This window comes from Pelophylax lessonae (genome assembly GCF_965119305.1).
Source record: "Pelophylax lessonae genome assembly, chromosome: 3".
NCBI classification, from domain to species: domain Eukaryota; kingdom Metazoa; phylum Chordata; class Amphibia; order Anura; family Ranidae; genus Pelophylax; species Pelophylax lessonae.
In genome coordinates this window covers 153,596,464-153,614,954 of record NC_138770.1, presented here as the reverse complement: position 1 = coordinate 153,614,954, position 18,491 = coordinate 153,596,464, and positions in this window count along the sequence as shown.

Genomic DNA, 18,491 nt, shown 5'->3' with positions numbered 1-18,491 from the left:
TTTTCACACCAGTTGTACAAAAAATTGGCCAGTGAGTTTGGCACTGTGCGTAGCAGATTCAACGCAGCAATAGAGGCAATATTGTTGCAGGACAAAAATAGACTTTTATAAACGTATATTCAGATAACACCCCACTTCAATATGTGGTATTGGGGGGCCACTGGTTTATCACACCAGTTGTACAAAAAAATGGCCAGTGAGTTTGGCACTGTGTGTAGCAGAGTTAATGCAGGAAAAGAGGCAATATTGTTGTAGGACACAAATACACTCATAAAATTTATACTCAGATAACACCCCACTTCAATATGTGGTATTAGGGGGCCACTGGTCTATTACACCAGTTGTACAAAAAAATGGCCAGTACGTTTGGCACTGTGTGTAGCAGAGTTAACGCAGCAAAAGAGGCAATATTTTTGCAGGACACAAATACACTTACAAAAGTATACTCTGATAACACCCCACTTCAATATGTGGTATTGGGGGGCCACTGGTCTATTACACCAGTTGTACAAAAAATTGGCCAATACGTTTGGCACTGTGTGTAGCAGAGTTAACGCAGCAAAAGAGGCAATATTTTTGCAGGACACAAATACACTTACAAAAGTATACTCTGATAACACCCCACTTCAATATGTGGTATTGGGGGGCCACTGGTCTATTACACCAGTTGTACAAAAAATTGGCCAATACGTTTGGCACTGTGTGTAGCAGAGTTAATGCAGCAAAAGAGGCAATATTTTTGCAGGACACAAATACACTTACAAAAGTATACTCAGATAACACCCCACTTCAATATGTGGTATTGGCGGGCCACTGGTCTATCACACCAGTTATAATACTTTAAAAGTGCTTTTGTCACTGTTTGTAGTATTGCTGCAGAAACGCTCAACACACCAGTCACAATACTGCACAGTGCGCAATACAAATCCACTATAATATGCTTTCTATATTAGAAAGAATATTTTAAGTGGATTACACCCCTATATAGTGCACTGCACACCTATAACAAATACCAGTACTTAAAATGACTTTTGTGGACCTTAACAGAGCGATTTGTGTCACTGACGATCTGTCCCTGGTGCACGCAGCAAACCTCTCCCTACACTGACAAAAGAGACAGTACATCTATACCAAATACCAGCCCTTAAAATGACTTTTGTGGACCTTAACAGAGCGATTTGTGTCACTGACGATCTGTCCCTGCTGCACACAGCAAACCTCTCCGTACACTGACAAAAAGCAGAATGTGAAATGGCCGCCAGCTCAGGTCTATTTATAAGGTAGGGGGTATGTCCATGTGCTGAAATGTATCAATTGGCTGTCCTGTTCCACCTGATGGCTGTGTCATGGGTCAAAGTTCTCCCCAATGTAAACTAATATGGCCGCCGCGAGCAACGCCATATGTTTGCAAAATCAGCGGACTGCGAATGAGCAAAGTTTGCCGCGAACCGACCGGCGGGCGAACCGCAAGGCCATCCCTAATGTTGACTGAAAAAAAAACTGATGACAAAAAAAAACATGACTGAACTAATGAAATGAACAGTCCGTATGTGCCAAAGGGGCCTAAGGAGGAATTAAGAGGATAGTTCACCTTTGCAAAAAAAAACTGCCTATGCAAGTAAGGAATGTTTGTAGAATAAACAAACTGTGCAGCACTGACTAAAAATGAATAATACCCTTGCTATAGGTGTAGGCCATTTACATACTGTCAGGGTGCCAGAAACCAGGCCACACAAAGATACAAATAAAATAAAGTAGTTTATTAATGCAACAATAATAAATGCACGGCAAGAGAGAGGAGTGAAGTCAGGAACAACCGGGTTAAGTTCGGAAGCGGTTAGTCATCCAAGCCGGGATCCAGTCCAGGAGTGGGTAGTCATCCAAGCCAGGATCGAGTACAGGAGCCGGTAGTCATCAACGCCGGGGGCCAAGTCCAGGAGTGATTAGTCTGCCGAAGCCGGGTCGTCTGCCGATGCGGGGTCATCTGCCGATGCAGAAAATCGAGAGCCAGGAAGGTCGCCAGCCAAGCCAGGTCATGCATGGAGGAACACAGAGAACAGAGGACTGCTAGCAGCGATGCACCTTGGATCACAAATGCAAGGGCAAGGGCTGAAAGCCATCAGGTGATATATAGTCAGGTGTGCAACATCATCCTGAGCGATGCCCAGGCACCAGACTAGTGATGGTGCAAACAGAGTTTATAAGACATGTCCAAGATGGCTGCCAACAGGAAAGCAAGGTAAGACCTTGACACATTATGAAGACTGAGTGGAATACTCCCAGGGCTTTGCTAAGTACTGCCAGGATTTGCTAAGTGAGGTCTAGTCATTACTGCTCACCTCCACCATCTAAGTAGTGAGCTCTTTCTCTCATTTAAACCCCCTTAACGTGCTCTTTCTCTCCCCTGATACAGTAGCTATGAGCTCAGCATTTGAGATCTCACTCCAGTGATGGTGGACGTGAGCAGTGATTCAAATAATACACTTCCTGTCCCTGAGTGGCTACATCACTCCTCCACTGTATCTAGGGTTGTCACCCTAAACTGTTCTCCTAAAATTGAATATAAACACATCCATATCTCTTCATCTCCATTACATGGGTGACAGGGCAATTGGTAGCTTACAGAAGACAGCTAGAAAGGAAGAACTTTTTCAGTGCAGCTTACAAGATGAATGTAGCCGACTGCATTTAAGGACTGAAAGCTACAAAATATTGTATTTGTGTTCTTGGGGTTAGTTATCCTTTAATTATACCTAATTATCCAAGTATCATTTTGCCAAAAGTGGAGTTACAGTTTAATGTTTGCATGATGCCTTCTAACAACAGTCAACAAACTGTAATTAAAAATATTAAAATAATGCTTTCCACTTAACTACATAATTTTTATGGGATATAGTACAAGGTAATAATAATAATGTATAAAATTTACATGCAATAAAACAGTAATAAAGTGAAAATTACTTTATATTCCCTTATGTAAGATAATGGCAATCCCATGTGGACGTCATCATTGCCATCTTTGGATAAATATAATTATTAATGTATGCTGAGTGTCCAAGAAAACTAGAATTTAATTAAGGAATAGGCGTACAGAATATATTTAATTCATTGTAGGAATGTGATCTATATGTTCCACCGTGTGAATAAATTATATTTGCAAGTAATCTCTCTGCTTGCCCACACTATGTATTTACTGGTTGCTTTTCTACTGCAGTAAGATGTGTCGATTAATATTCATGTTTAGTGTTGAGCGAACACGGACTGTATTATTCGTGTTCGTACCGAATAATTGGATTTTTTGTACCCGAACACGGACACGGACACTTTACTGTATGTTCGGGTAAAAATCCGTGTTCGGTCGTTTTATTTCCGGGTTTTGCATGCTTTGGCGCTCTTTTCATGGCGGGCTTTCAACAGCCAATCAACAATCGTTTAACTGGTGTGCCTTAAGCCATCCCAGCCATGCCTGCAAATGTCTCAGTAGCTGTGATTGGCCGTCTGAAGCATGTGACCAAGTCTTTATAAGTTCGAGGCAGCCGCAGCGGCGTCATTATGCTGCTTAGATTCAGGGACAGAGCACACATCAACGTGCTGGCTGCTGATTAGGGAAAGATAGGCAGGAAAAAACCATTTGTGTCCGGATAGAATTGAGGGACAGGTCGGAGTGTTTAGGCAGGGCGAGTTGTAGGCATTTTAGGGATAGAGTCTGCTGAATTATATAGGGTCAGTGTCTTCTACAAACTACAATCGATATTGCTGTGTGGGGGGTGGGGTCTGCACTCAATCCTGATCTACGATCTCTTCTCAATCATGTTAGGGACAGAGTCTGCTGAATTTTAGGGAAACTGTGTTCTACAAACTACAATCGATATTGCTGTGTGGTGTGGGATTGGAGATAGGCAGGTGTCAGTGATCCACATCCATTTTTCTGTGTGTGAGCTGCAGTGAACACAATCTTTTTGGGCTGCAGTGAACACAATCTTTTTGGGCTGCAGTGAACACAATCTTTTTGGGCTGCAGTGAACACAATCTTTTTGGGCTGCAGTGAACACAATCTTTTTGGGGTGCAGTGAACAAAATCTTTTTGGGGTGCAGTGAACACAATCCTTTTTGGTGTGCAGTGAACACAATCTTTGTGGGGTGCAGTGAACAAAATCCTTTGTGGGGTGCAGTGAACACAATCTTTTTGGGGTGCAGTGAACAAAATCCTTTTTGGGGTGCAGTGAACAACATCCTTTTTGGGGTGCAGTGAACACAATCTTTTTGGGGTGCAGTGAACAAAATCCTTTGTGGGGTGCAGTGAACACAATCTTTTTGGGGTGCAGTGAACACAATCTTTTTGGGGTGGAGTGAACAACATCCTTTTTGGGGTGCAGTGAACAAAATCCTTTTTGGGGTGCAGTGAACAAAATCATTTTTGGGGTGCAGTGAACACAATCTTTTTGGGGTGCAGTGAACACAATCTTTGTGGGGTGCAGTGAACACAATCTTTTTGGGGTGGAGTGAACAACATCCTTTTTGGGGTGCAGTGAACAACATCCTTTTTGGGGTGCAGTGAACACAATCTTTTTGGGGTGCAGTGAACACAATCTTTGTGGGGTACAGTGAACAGAATCTTTGTGGGGTGCAGTGAACACAATCTTTGGGGGGTACAGTGAACACAATCTTTGTGAGGTGCAGTGAACACAATCTTTGTGGGGTGCAGTGAACACAATCATTGTGGGGTGCAGTGAACTCAATCTTTGTGGGGTACAGTGAACACAATCTCATACTGAAGGTTTGAGGGTGCTGCCTGTTCCATACTCCCCCTACTCCTAGCCTTTTAGGGGTACAAACAATAGTAATTGGGGCCTAGTGTGGTTGTGTACGTGTGATATACATACACTTTTTTGGGATCATATTTTCTATTCCGCTATTTAATCAAAAACCTTTGGGGATCAGTTAAATTGGGGGATAGTCTGTGTTGGTACGTGTGAGAGAGATCCACCTTTCCAAGTTGTTGGGGTTCATCTCATACTTCTGAAGGTTTGAGGGTGCTGCCTGTTCCATACTCCCCCTACTCCTAGCCTTTTAGGGGTACAAACAATAGTAATTGGGGCCTAGTGTGGTTGTGTACGTGTGATATACATACACTTTTTTGGGATCATATTTTCTATTCCGCTATTTAATCAAAAACCTTTGGGGATCAGTTAAATTGGGGGATAGTCTGTGTTGGTACGTGTGAGAGAGATCCACCTTTCCAAGTTGTTGGGGTTCATCTCATACTTCTGAAGGTTTGAGGGTGCTGCCTGTTCCATACTCCCCCTACTCCTAGCCTTTTAGGGGTACAAACAATAGTAATTGGGGCCTAGTGTGGTTGTGTACGTGTGATATACATACACTTTTTTGGGATCATATTTTCTATTCCGCTATTTAATCAAAAACCTTTGGGGATCAGTTAAATTGGGGGATAGTCTGTGTTGGTACGTGTGAGAGAGATCCACCTTTCCAAGTTGTTGGGGTTCATCTCATACTTCTGAAGGTTTGAGGGTGCTGCCTGTTCCATACCCCCCCTACTCCTAGCCTTTTAGGGGTACAAACAATAGTAATTGGGGCCTAGTGTGGTTGTGTACGTGTGATATACATACACTTTTTTGGGATCATATTTTCTATTCCGCTATTTAATCAAAAACCTTTGGGGATCAGTTAAATTGGGGGATAGTCTGTGTTGGTACGTGTGAGAGAGATCCACCTTTCCAAGTTGTTGGGGTTCATCTCATACTTCTGAAGGTTTGAGGGTGCTGCCTGTTCCATACTCCCCCTACTCCTAGCCTTTTAGGGGTACAAACAATAGTAATTGGGGCCTAGTGTGGTTGTGTACGTGTGATATACATACACTTTTTTGGGATCATATTTTCTATTCCGCTATTTAATCAAAAACCTTTGGGGATCAGTTAAATTGGGGGATAGTCTGTGTTGGTACGTGTGAGAGAGATCCACCTTTCCAAGTTGTTGAGGTTCATCTCATACTTCTGAAGGTTTGAGGGTGCTGCCTGTTCCATACTCCCCCTACTCCTAGCCTTTTAGGGGTACAAACAATAGTAATTGGGGCCTAGTGTGGTTGTGTACGTGTGATATACATACACTTTTTTGGGATCATATTTTCTATTCCGCTATTTAATCAAAAACCTTTGGGGATCAGTTAAATTGGGGGATAGTCTGTGTTGGTACGTGTGAGAGAGATCCACCTTTCCAAGTTGTTGGGGTTCATCTCATACTTCTGAAGGTTTGAGGGTGCTGCCTGTTCCATACTCCCCCTACTCCTAGCCTTTTAGGGGTACAAACAATAGTAATTGGGGCCTAGTGTGGTTGTGTACGTGTGATATACATACACTTTTTTGGGATCATATTTTCTATTCCGCTATTTAATCAAAAACCTTTGGGGATCAGTTAAATTGGGGGATAGTCTGTGTTGGTACGTGTGAGAGAGATCCACCTTTCCAAGTTGTTGGGGTTCATCTCATACTTCTGAAGGTTTGAGGGTGCTGCCTGTTCCATACCCCCCCTACTCCTAGCCTTTTAGGGGTACAAACAATAGTAATTGGGGCCTAGTGTGGTTGTGTACGTGTGATATACATACACTTTTTTGGGATCATATTTTCTATTCCGCTATTTAATCAAAAACCTTTGGGGATCAGTTAAATTGGGGGATAGTCTGTGTTGGTACGTGTGAGAGAGATCCACCTTTCCAAGTTGTTGAGGTTCATCTCATACTTCTGAAGGTTTGAGGGTGCTGCCTGTTCCATACTCCCCCTACTCCTAGCCTTTTAGGGGTACAAACAATAGTAATTGGGGCCTAGTGTGGTTGTGTACGTGTGATATACATACACTTTTTTGGGATCATATTTTCTATTCCGCTATTTAATCAAAAACCTTTGGGGATCAGTTAAATTGGGGGATAGTCTGTGTTGGTACGTGTGAGAGAGATCCACCTTTCCAAGTTGTTGGGGTTCATCTCATACTTCTGAAGGTTTGAGGGTGCTGCCTGTTCCATACTCCCCCTACTCCTAGCCTTTTAGGGGTACAAACAATAGTAATTGGGGCCTAGTGTGGTTGTGTACGTGTGATATACATACACTTTTTTGGGATCATATTTTCTATTCCGCTATTTAATCAAAAACCTTTGGGGATCAGTTAAATTGGGGGATAGTCTGTGTTGGTACGTGTGAGAGAGATCCACCTTTCCAAGTTGTTGGGGTTCATCTCATACTTCTGAAGGTTTGAGGGTGCTGCCTGTTCCATACCCCCCCTACTCCTAGCCTTTTAGGGGTACAAACAATAGTAATTGGGGCCTAGTGTGGTTGTGTACGTGTGATATACATACACTTTTTTGGGATCATATTTTCTATTCCGCTATTTAATCAAAAACCTTTGGGGATCAGTTAAATTGGGGGATAGTCTGTGTTGGTACGTGTGAGAGAGATCCACCTTTCCAAGTTGTTGAGGTTCATCTCATACTTCTGAAGGTTTGAGGGTGCTGCCTGTTCCATACTCCCCCTACTCCTAGCCTTTTAGGGGTACAAACAATAGTAATTGGGGCCTAGTGTGGTTGTGTACGTGTGATATACATACACTTTTTTGGGATCATATTTTCTATTCCGCTATTTAATCAAAAACCTTTGGGGATCAGTTAAATTGGGGGATAGTCTGTGTTGGTACGTGTGAGAGAGATCCACCTTTCCAAGTTGTTGGGGTTCATCTCATACTTCTGAAGGTTTGAGGGTGCTGCCTGTTCCATACCCCCCCTACTCCTAGCCTTTTAGGGGTACAAACAATAGTAATTGGGGCCTAGTGTGGTTGTGTACGTGTGATATACATACACTTTTTTGGGATCATATTTTCTATTCCGCTATTTAATCAAAAACCTTTGGGGATCAGTTAAATTGGGGGATAGTCTGTGTTGGTACGTGTGAGAGAGATCCACCTTTCCAAGTTGTTGGGGTTCATCTCATACTTCTGAAGGTTTGAGGGTGCTGCCTGTTCCATACCCCCCCTACTCCTCATCTAGCCTTTTAGGGGTACAAACAATAGTAATTGGGGCCTAGTGTGGTTGTGTACGTGCGAGATACATACACTTTTTTTGATCATATTTCCTATTCCGCTATTCAATAAAAACCTTTGAGGATCAATTGAATTGCGGGATAGTCTGTGTCGGTACGTGTGAGAGAGATCCACCTTTCCAAGTTGTTGGGGTTCATCTCATACTTCTGAAGGTTTGAGGGTGCTGCCTGTTCCATACCCCCCCTACTCCTCATCTAGCCTTTTAGGGGTACAAACAATAGTAATTGGGGCCTAGTGTGGTTGTGTACGTGCGAGATACATACACTTTTTTTGATCATATTTCCTATTCCGCTATTCAATAAAAACCTTTGAGGATCAATTGAATTGCGGGATAGTCTGTGTCGGTACGTGTGAGAGAGATCCACCTTTCCAAGTTGTTGGGGTTCATCTCATACTTCTGAAGGTTTGAGGGTGCTGCCTGTTCCATACCCCCCCTACTCCTCATCTAGCCTTTTAGGGGTACAAACAATAGTAATTGGGGCCTAGTGTGGTTGTGTACGTGCGAGATACATACACTTTTTTTGATCATATTTCCTATTCCGCTATTCAATAAAAACCTTTGAGGATCAATTGAATTGCGGGATAGTCTGTGTCGGTACGTGTGAGAGAGATCCACCTTTCCAAGTTGTTGGGGTTCATCTCATACTTCTGAAGGTTTGAGGGTGCTGCCTGTTCCATACCCCCCCTACTCCTCATCTAGCCTTTTAGGGGTACAAACAATAGTAATTGGGGCCTAGTGTGGTTGTGTACGTGCGAGATACATACACTTTTTTTGATCATATTTCCTATTCCGCTATTCAATAAAAACCTTTGAGGATCAATTGAATTGCGGGATAGTCTGTGTCGGTACGTGTGAGAGAGATCCACCTTTCCAAGTTGTTGGGGTTCATCTCATACTTCTGAAGGTTTGAGGGTGCTGCCTGTTCCATACCCCCCCTACTCCTCATCTAGCCTTTTAGGGGTACAAACAATAGTAATTGGGGCCTAGTGTGGTTGTGTACGTGCGAGATACATACACTTTTTTTGATCATATTTCCTATTCCGCTATTCAATAAAAACCTTTGAGGATCAATTGAATTGCGGGATAGTCTGTGTCGGTACGTGTGAGAGAGATCCACCTTTCCAAGTTGTTGGGGTTCATCTCATACTTCTGAAGGTTTGAGGGTGCTGCCTGTTCCATACCCCCCCTACTCCTCATCTAGCCTTTTAGGGGTACAAACAATAGTAATTGGGGCCTAGTGTGGTTGTGTACGTGCGAGATACATACACTTTTTTTGATCATATTTCCTATTCCGCTATTCAATAAAAACCTTTGAGGATCAATTGAATTGCGGGATAGTCTGTGTCGGTACGTGTGAGAGAGATCCACCTTTCCAAGTTGTTGGGGTTCATCTCATACTTCTGAAGGTTTGAGGGTGCTGCCTGTTCCATACCCCCCCTACTCCTCATCTAGCCTTTTAGGGGTACAAACAATAGTAATTGGGGCCTAGTGTGGTTGTGTACGTGCGAGATACATACACTTTTTTTGATCATATTTCCTATTCCGCTATTCAATAAAAACCTTTGAGGATCAATTGAATTGCGGGATAGTCTGTGTCGGTACGTGTGAGAGAGATCCACCTTTCCAAGTTGTTGGGGTTCATCTCATACTTCTGAAGGTTTGAGGGTGCTGCCTGTTCCATACCCCCCCTACTCCTCATCTAGCCTTTTAGGGGTACAAACAATAGTAATTGGGGCCTAGTGTGGTTGTGTACGTGCGAGATACATACACTTTTTTTGATCATATTTCCTATTCCGCTATTCAATAAAAACCTTTGAGGATCAATTGAATTGCGGGATAGTCTGTGTCGGTACGTGTGAGAGAGATCCACCTTTCCAAGTTGTTGGGGTTCATCTCATACTTCTGAAGGTTTGAGGGTGCTGCCTGTTCCATACCCCCCCTACTCCTCATCTAGCCTTTTAGGGGTACAAACAATAGTAATTGGGGCCTAGTGTGGTTGTGTACGTGCGAGATACATACACTTTTTTTGATCATATTTCCTATTCCGCTATTCAATAAAAACCTTTGAGGATCAATTGAATTGCGGGATAGTCTGTGTCGGTACGTGTGAGAGAGATCCACCTTTCCAAGTTGTTGGGGTTCATCTCATACTTCTGAAGGTTTGAGGGTGCTGCCTGTTCCATACTCCCCCTACTCCTCATCTAGCCTTTTAGGGGTACAAACAATAGTAATTGGGGCCTAGTGTGGTTGTGTACGTGTGATATACATACACTTTTTTTGGATCATATTTTCTATTCCGCTATTCAATAAAAACCTTTCTAGGGCAAGATCTTAAATTACAGAAATATGAGGAGACCGTCAAATAAGGGCCGTGGCCTGGGTCGTGGTGCTGCTGGTAGAGCTCCTGTTGCAAGGAGAGGACATGGTCAATCTGTGCCAGCTACACGCACAAGTGAAACACCTTCCTCAAGTGTGAGTAGGCGACAGAACCTGCATCAGTATTTGGTAGGGCATCAAACGCCCCTAGAAGTGATGAGGCCAGAACAAGTTGAGGCGATAGTAGATTGGTTTGCTGCTGACAGTGCCTCCAGTTCCTTCACATTGTCTCCCACCCAGTCTACTGCAGAAAGGTCAGAGTTGGCACCTGCAGCCAATGTCCAACCGTCTTTCACCTCACCCCCTTGCAAATCAGGCCAGCAGTCTGAGCCCCAAGCCATACAGCAGTCTCTTATTCTTTTTGAGGACTCTGTCAGCAGGGTTTCCCAGGGCCATCCACCTAGCCCTGCCCCAGAAGTGGAAGAGATTGAGTGCAGCGATGCCCAACCACTTATTTCTCAAGATGAGTACATGCAAGGATCATCGCAGCACGTCTCCGATGATGACGAAACGCAGGTGCCAACTGCTGCGGCGTTCAGCATTGTGGAGACCGACAAGGAGGGCAGGGGTGAAGACTGGGTGGAAGATGATGTGGAGGACGATGAGGTCCTCGACCCCACATGGAATGAACGTCATGCAGGTGAACTGAGTAGTTTGGAGGAAGAGGCGGTGGTCGCACAGAGCCACCAGCACAGCAGAAGAGGGAGCAGGGTGCAGAAGCGGAGCGGCCGTGCCCTAGACACTACGCCCGCTACTGCCCAACGCAGCAAGGGAACGAGCGCACCAAAGTCAGCTCAAAGGAGTTCTCTAGCGTGGAAGTTCTTTAGAAAATGTGCTGATGACAGGACACGAGTGGTTTGCACCCTGTGCAATCAGAGCTTGAAGCGAGGCATGAACCTTCTCAACCTGAGCACAACCTGCATGATCAGGCATCTAAGTGCAAAGCACGAGCTGCAGTGGAGTACACACCTTCAAAACCAAGAAACGTCTCTGGCTCATCCTGCTTCCTCTTCTGCTGCAGTCTCGGCCGCTCCAGCCACATCTGTAGTGATACCGGCACCTGCCACCCCGCAAACAGACGATCTGTCAGCAACACCACCACCTGGGTCACCAACAACCATCTCCACAATGTCCCGTGGAAGCGTTCAGCTTTCCATCTCCCAAACACTTGAGAGGAAGAGGAAGTACCCCCCTACCCACCCGCGATCCCTGGCCCTGAATGCCAGCATTTCAAAATTATTGGCCTTTGAAATGCTGTCATTCCGTCTGGTGGAGACGCACAGTTTTAAAAACCTTATGTCGGTGGCTGTCCCACAGTACGTCGTGCCCAGCCGCCACTACTTTTCCAGGCAAGCCATCCCTTCCCTGCACAACCAAGTGGGGGAAAAAATCAGGTGTGCACTGCGCAACGCCATCTGTGCCAAGGTCCACCTAACTACGGATACGTGGACCAGTAAGCACGGTCAGGGGCGTTATATCTCCCTAACGGCACACTGGGTAAATGCAGTGGCGGATGGGCCTGAGGCGGATAGCAATTTGGCGCATGTCCTTCCACCACCGAGGATTGCAGGGCGCTTCAGTTTGCCTCCTGTTCCTAACTCCTCCTACTCCGCTTCCTCATCCTCTACCGCCTCCTCATCCGGACAGCGTAACACCTTCACCACCAACTTCAGCACGGCCAGGGGTAAACGACAGCAGGCAGTTTTACAACTTGCCTGTTTGGGGGACAAACCACACACCGCGCAGGAGTTGTGGAGGAGCATGGAACAGCAGACAAATGAGTGGTTGCTGCCAGCGAGCCTCAAGCCCGGCCTGGTGGTGTGCGATAACGGGCGAAATCTCATAGCAGCTCTGGGCCTAGCCGGTTTGACGCACATCCCTTGCCTGGCGCATGTGCTGAATTTGGTGGTGCAGAGGTTCCTTAAAAACTACCCCGATATGTCAGAGCTGCTGCAGAAAGTGCGGGCCGTTTGTGCGCACTTTCGGCGTTCTCACCCTGCTGCTGCTCGCCTGGCAGCGCTGCAGCGTAACTTCGGCCTTCCCGCTCACCGCCTCATATGTGACGTGCCCACAAGGTGGAACTCCACCTTGCACATGCTGGAAAGACTGTGCGAGCAGCAGCAGGCCATAGTGGAGTTTCAGCTGCAGCACACAGGCGTGAGTCGCTCTGCGGAACAGCACCACTTCACCACCAATAACTGGGCCTCCATGCGAGACCTGTGTGCCTTGTTGCGCTGTTTTGAGTACTCCACCAACATGGCCAGTGGCAATGACGCCGTTCTCAGCTTAACTATCCCACTTCTATGCCTCCTTGAAAAAACAATTCGGGCGATGATGGAAGAGGATGTGGCACAGGATGAGGAGGAGGAGGAGGATGAAGAGGTAACATTTCCAAGGCTTTCAGGGCAGTCATTCGCAAGGGGCTCCGAGGGTGGGTTCCTGCACACGCAAACGCCAGGGACGCAATTGTCCAGCAGGGGCACAGTTCTGGAGGATGAGGAGGATGAGGAGGAGGAGGAGATGGAACCATGTTCACAGCAGGGTGGCACCCAGGCCAGCTCATGGCCATCACTGGTGCGTGGCTGGGGGGATACAGAGGACACGGACCATACACCTCCCACAGAGGACAGCCTTTCGTTGCCTCTGGGCAGCCTGGCACACATGAGCGATTACATGCTGCAGTGTCTCCACAACGACCGCCGAGTTGCCCACATTCTAACTTGTGCTGATTACTGGGTGGCCACGCTGCTGGATCCCCGTTACAAGGACAACGTACCGTCCTTAATTCACTCACTGGAGCGCGATCGCAAGATGCGCGAGTACAAGCGCACGCTGGTAGACGCCATGCTGCTGGCATTCCCATCTGACAGCGGGGCCACAGTGGAAGCACAAGGCAGAGGAGGAGGAGGAGGAGGTCGCCAACGCAACCAGGGCACCGCCAGCACCTCAGAAGGCAGGGTTAGCATGGCCGAAATGTGGAAAAGCTTTGTCAGCACGCCACAACAAACAGCAGCACCAGCAGCTCAGATGGAACGTCTTAGCAGGAGGCAGCATTTTACCAACATGGTGGAGCAGTATGTGTGCACACGCCTACATGTAGTGAATGACGGGTCTGCCCCCTTCAACTTCTGGGTCTCCAAATTGGGCACATGGCCTGAGCTTGCCCTTTACGCCTTGGAGGTGCTGGCGTGCCCTGCAGCCAGTGTATTATCTGAACGGGTATTTAGCACGGCTGGGGGCGTTATAACAGACAAGCGCAGCCGCCTGTCCAGAGACAATGTGGACAAGCTCACGTTCATTAAAATGAACCAGGCATGGATCCCACGGGACTTTTCCGTACCTTATGCAGAATAGCAATGGATACCGACCTTACCCACCCATTGTTCCATTTTTGCTCTTTCTCACTCTTTTGGGGTGTACCCTCATTTAAAATTTGTGAAAAGAAGCAGTGTTGGCTACCTCGTCCTCCTCCTCAGGGCCAGATTAATGTAGGGGCTATTGGAGCTGCAGCTCCAGGCCCCTACCTTTTATATAGGCCCCGGGTTGGCCATATTCACTGTTACCGCTCTTCTGTCACTTGTAAACACAGAAGTCTGGCTTCTATGCTCGCTTCCCCAGGCAGCACCCTCAGAACCTCCCCACACAGCGTGAAGGCCGGACAAGGAGGGACAGTTGGCGATGCATGGATGTGTTTATGGGCTTCAGAGACAGCATCCCATGTTGAATTAGGCATGCATGGCTGCACCCTTCCTCCTCTGGGTGCATGGCAAGGCACGGCCCTAAGGCCCTTCAAAATCCTCAGCACCAAGCCCATGATGCTGTTAATCCGGCCCTGGTCCTCCTCCACCGCCGCTTCCACCTACACCGCCCATAGGTGTGCGCAGCCTATTGCATTAAGGTGTGCACCCCAAAGTTGAAATACACATGCATGTGTTTGCCAGCAGGGAGAGTAATGTATCGGGGCCATGTACCTGTAGGCAAGGAGAAATAGAGCAGAGCAGGTCCCAGGGAGATCTTTCCCATCTCCTCACTGGCAATGCTATGTGCCCTAGGTGATTAGGGTGTGCCCAGGCACACCCAGCACACCCTGTGCGCACGCCTATGTCACCGCCACATCCACCACCACCTCAACCTCCCTCCTACTCCATATGGGCCTCGTCCTTCAGAGATGAAGAAGAACATTGTTTTATTTTTCTGTTTTTTTTGTTGTTTTAAGTTATTTCCCTATCCACATTTGTTTGCAGAGCACTTGCCATGCTCTTAATTACGTTTTGCTGCCATTTGCAGCACTCTAGCCCTTTCCTTTGGTGTTTTAGAGCCATTTTAGTGCCTTAAAGTTCGGGTCCCCATTGACTTCAATGGGGTTCGGTGTCCGGGAAAAGTTCGGTAAAAGTCCGGGACACGGACCCGGACTTTTTTTTAAAGTTCGGCCGAACCCGTCGAACACGGACATCTAGGTGTCCGCTCAACCCTATTCATGTTCAATTACTGCTTTACAGACTACATAAACTACAAATAGACTACAAAAAAAAAGAAAACAAAAAACTTTCAGATGAGTCTAATGTCCCTACTAGGAACAATGCATGTAAAAATATACTTGCTGGGAATTCCTATGATCCAAAAGGATTTTTTAAATGGTCACAGAAAAGTGTGACCGTACACCTCCCTTAAGATATCATCCTGAAATACAGCCCAGGAGGCCACTTTTTTATTACAAAATGACCAAAGAAAGAGATCTAGTCGATCTTCTCAGAGCAACAACCAAGCAATTTCTCAATTCTCAAATGAAAAGGTTCAGGAATAAGATTGGATGTAGACAAGCTGACCACCCTTTTCTCCAGTGAAGTGGTAAATAGGGTTGAGCGAACACCTAGATGTCCGTGTTCGACGGGTTCGGCCGAACTTTAAAAAAAAGTCCGGGTCCGTGTCCCGGACTTTTACCGAACTTTTCCCGGACACCGAACCCCATTGAAGTCAATGGGGACCCGAACTTTAAGGCACTAAAATGGCTCTAAAACACCAAAGGAAAGGGCTAGAGTGCTGCAAATGGCAGCAAAACGTAATTAAGAGCATGGCAAGTGCTCTGCAAACAAATGTGGATAGGGAAATAACTTAAAACAACAAAAAAAAAACAGAAAAATAAAACAATGTTCTTCTTCATCTCTGAAGGACGAGGCCCATATGGAGTAGGAGGGAGGTTGAGGTGGTGGTGGATGTGGCGGTGACATAGGCGTGCGCACAGGGTGTGCTGGGTGTGCCTGGGCACACCCTAATCACCTAGGGCACATAGCATTGCCAGTGAGGAGATGGGAAAGATCTCCCTGGGACCTGCTCTGCTCTATTTCTCCTTGCCTACAGGTACATGGCCCCGATACATTACTCTCCCTGCTGGCAAACACATGCATGTGTATTTCAACTTTGGGGTGCACACCTTAATGCAATAGGCTGCGCACACCTATGGGCGGTGTAGGTGGAAGCGGCGGTGGAGGAGGACCAGGGCCGGATTAACAGCATCATGGGCTTGGTGCTGAGGATTTTGAAGGGCCTTAAGGGCCGTGCCTTGCCATGCACCCAGAGGAGGAAGGGTGCAGCCATGCATGCCTAATTCAACATGGGATGCTGTCTCTGAAGCCCATAAACACATCCATGCATCGCCAACTGTCCCTCCTTGTCCGGCCTTCACGCTGTGTGGGGAGGTTCTGAGGGTGCTGCCTGGGGAAGCGAGCATAGAAGCCAGACTTCTGTGTTTACAAGTGACAGAAGAGCGGTAACAGTGAATATGGCCAACCCGGGGCCTATATAAAAGGTAGGGGCCTGGAGCTGCAGCTCCAATAGCCCCTACATTAATCTGGCCCTGAGGAGGAGGACGAGGTAGCCAACACTGCTTCTTTTCAAAAATTTTAAATGAGGGTACACCCCAAAAGAGTGAGAAAGAGCAAAAATGGAACAATGGGTGGGTAAGGTCGGTATCCATTGCTATTCTGCATAAGGTACGGAAAAGTCCCGTGGGATCCATGCCTGGTTCATTTTAATGAACGTGAGCTTGTCCACATTGTCTCTGGACAGGCGGCTGCGCTTGTCTGTTATAACGCCCCCAGCCGTGCTAAATACCCGTTCAGATAATACACTGGCTGCAGGGCATGCCAGCACCTCCAAGGCGTAAAGGGCAAGCTCAAGCCATGTGCCCAATTTGGAGACCCAGAAGTTGAAGGGGGCAGACCCGTCATTCACTACATGTAGGCGTGTGCACACATACTGCTCCACCATGTTGGTAAAATGCTGCCTCCTGCTAAGACGTTCCATCTGAGCTGCTGGTGCTGCTGTTTGTTGTGGCGTGCTGACAAAGCTTTTCCACATTTCGGCCATGCTAACCCTGCCTTCTGAGGTGCTGGCGGTGCCCTGGTTGCGTTGGCGACCTCCTCCTCCTCCTCCTCTGCCTTGTGCTTCCACTGTGGCCCCGCTGTCAGATGGGAATGCCAGCAGCATGGCGTCTACCAGCGTGCGCTTGTACTCGCGCATCTTGCGATCGCGCTCCAGTGAGTGAATTAAGGACGGTACGTTGTCCTTGTAACGGGGATCCAGCAGCGTGGCCACCCAGTAATCAGCACAAGTTAGAATGTGGGCAACTCGGCGGTCGTTGTGGAGACACTGCAGCATGTAATCGCTCATGTGTGCCAGGCTGCCCAGAGGCAACGAAAGGCTGTCCTCTGTGGGAGGTGTATCGTCCGTGTCCTCTGTATCCCCCCAGCCACGCACCAGTGATGGCCATGAGCTGGCCTGGGTGCCACCCTGCTGTGAACATGGTTCCATCTCCTCCTCCAGCTCCTCCTCCTCCTCATCCTCCTCATCCTCCAGAACTGTGCCCCTGCTGGACAATTGCGTCCCTGGCGTTTGCGTGTGCAGGAACCCACCCTCGGAGCCCCTTGCGAATGACTGCCCTGAAAGCCTTGGAAATGTTACCTCTTCATCCTCCTCCTCCTCCTCATCCTGTGCCACATCCTCTTCCATCATCGCCCGAATTGTTTTTTCAAGGAGGCATAGAAGTGGGATAGTTAAGCTGAGAACGGCGTCATTGCCACTGGCCATGTTGGTGGAGTACTCAAAACAGCGCAACAAGGCACACAGGTCTCGCATGGAGGCCCAGTTAAATTAAATAGCGGAATAGAAAATATGATCCAAAAAAAGTGTATGTATATCACACGTACACAACCACACTGGGCCCCAATTACTATTGTTTGTACCCCTAAAAGGCTAGATGAGGAGTAGGGGGAGTATGGAACAGGCAGCACCCTCAAACCTTCAGAAGTATGAGATGAACCCCAACAACTTGGAAAGGTGGATCTCTCTCACACGTACCGACACAGACTATCCCGCAATTCAATTGATCCTCAAAGGTTTTTATTGAATAGCGGAATAGGAAATATGATCAAAAAAAGTGTATGTATCTCGCACGTACACAACCACACTAGGCCCCAATTACTATTGTTTGTACCCCTAAAAGGCTAGATGAGGAGTAGGGGGGGTATGGAACAGGCAGCACCCTCAAACCTTCAGAAGTATGAGATGAACCCCAACAACTTGGAAAGGTGGATCTCTCTCACACGTACCGACACAGACTATCCCCCAATTTAACTGATCCCCAAAGGTTTTTGATTAAATAGCGGAATAGAAAATATGATCCAAAAAAAGTGTATGTATATCACACGTACACAACCACACTAGGCCCCAATTACTATTGTTTGTACCCCTAAAAGGCTAGATGAGGAGTGGGGGGGTATGGAACAGGCAGCACCCTCAAACCTTCAGAAGTATGAGATGAACCCCAACAACTTGGAAAGGTGGATCTCTCTCACACGTACCGACACAGACTATCCCCCAATTTAACTGATCCCCAAAGGTTTTTGATTAAATAGCGGAATAGAAAATATGATCCCAAAAAAGTGTATGTATATCACACGTACACAACCACACTGGGCCCCAATTACTATTGTTTGTACCCCTAAAAGGCTAGATG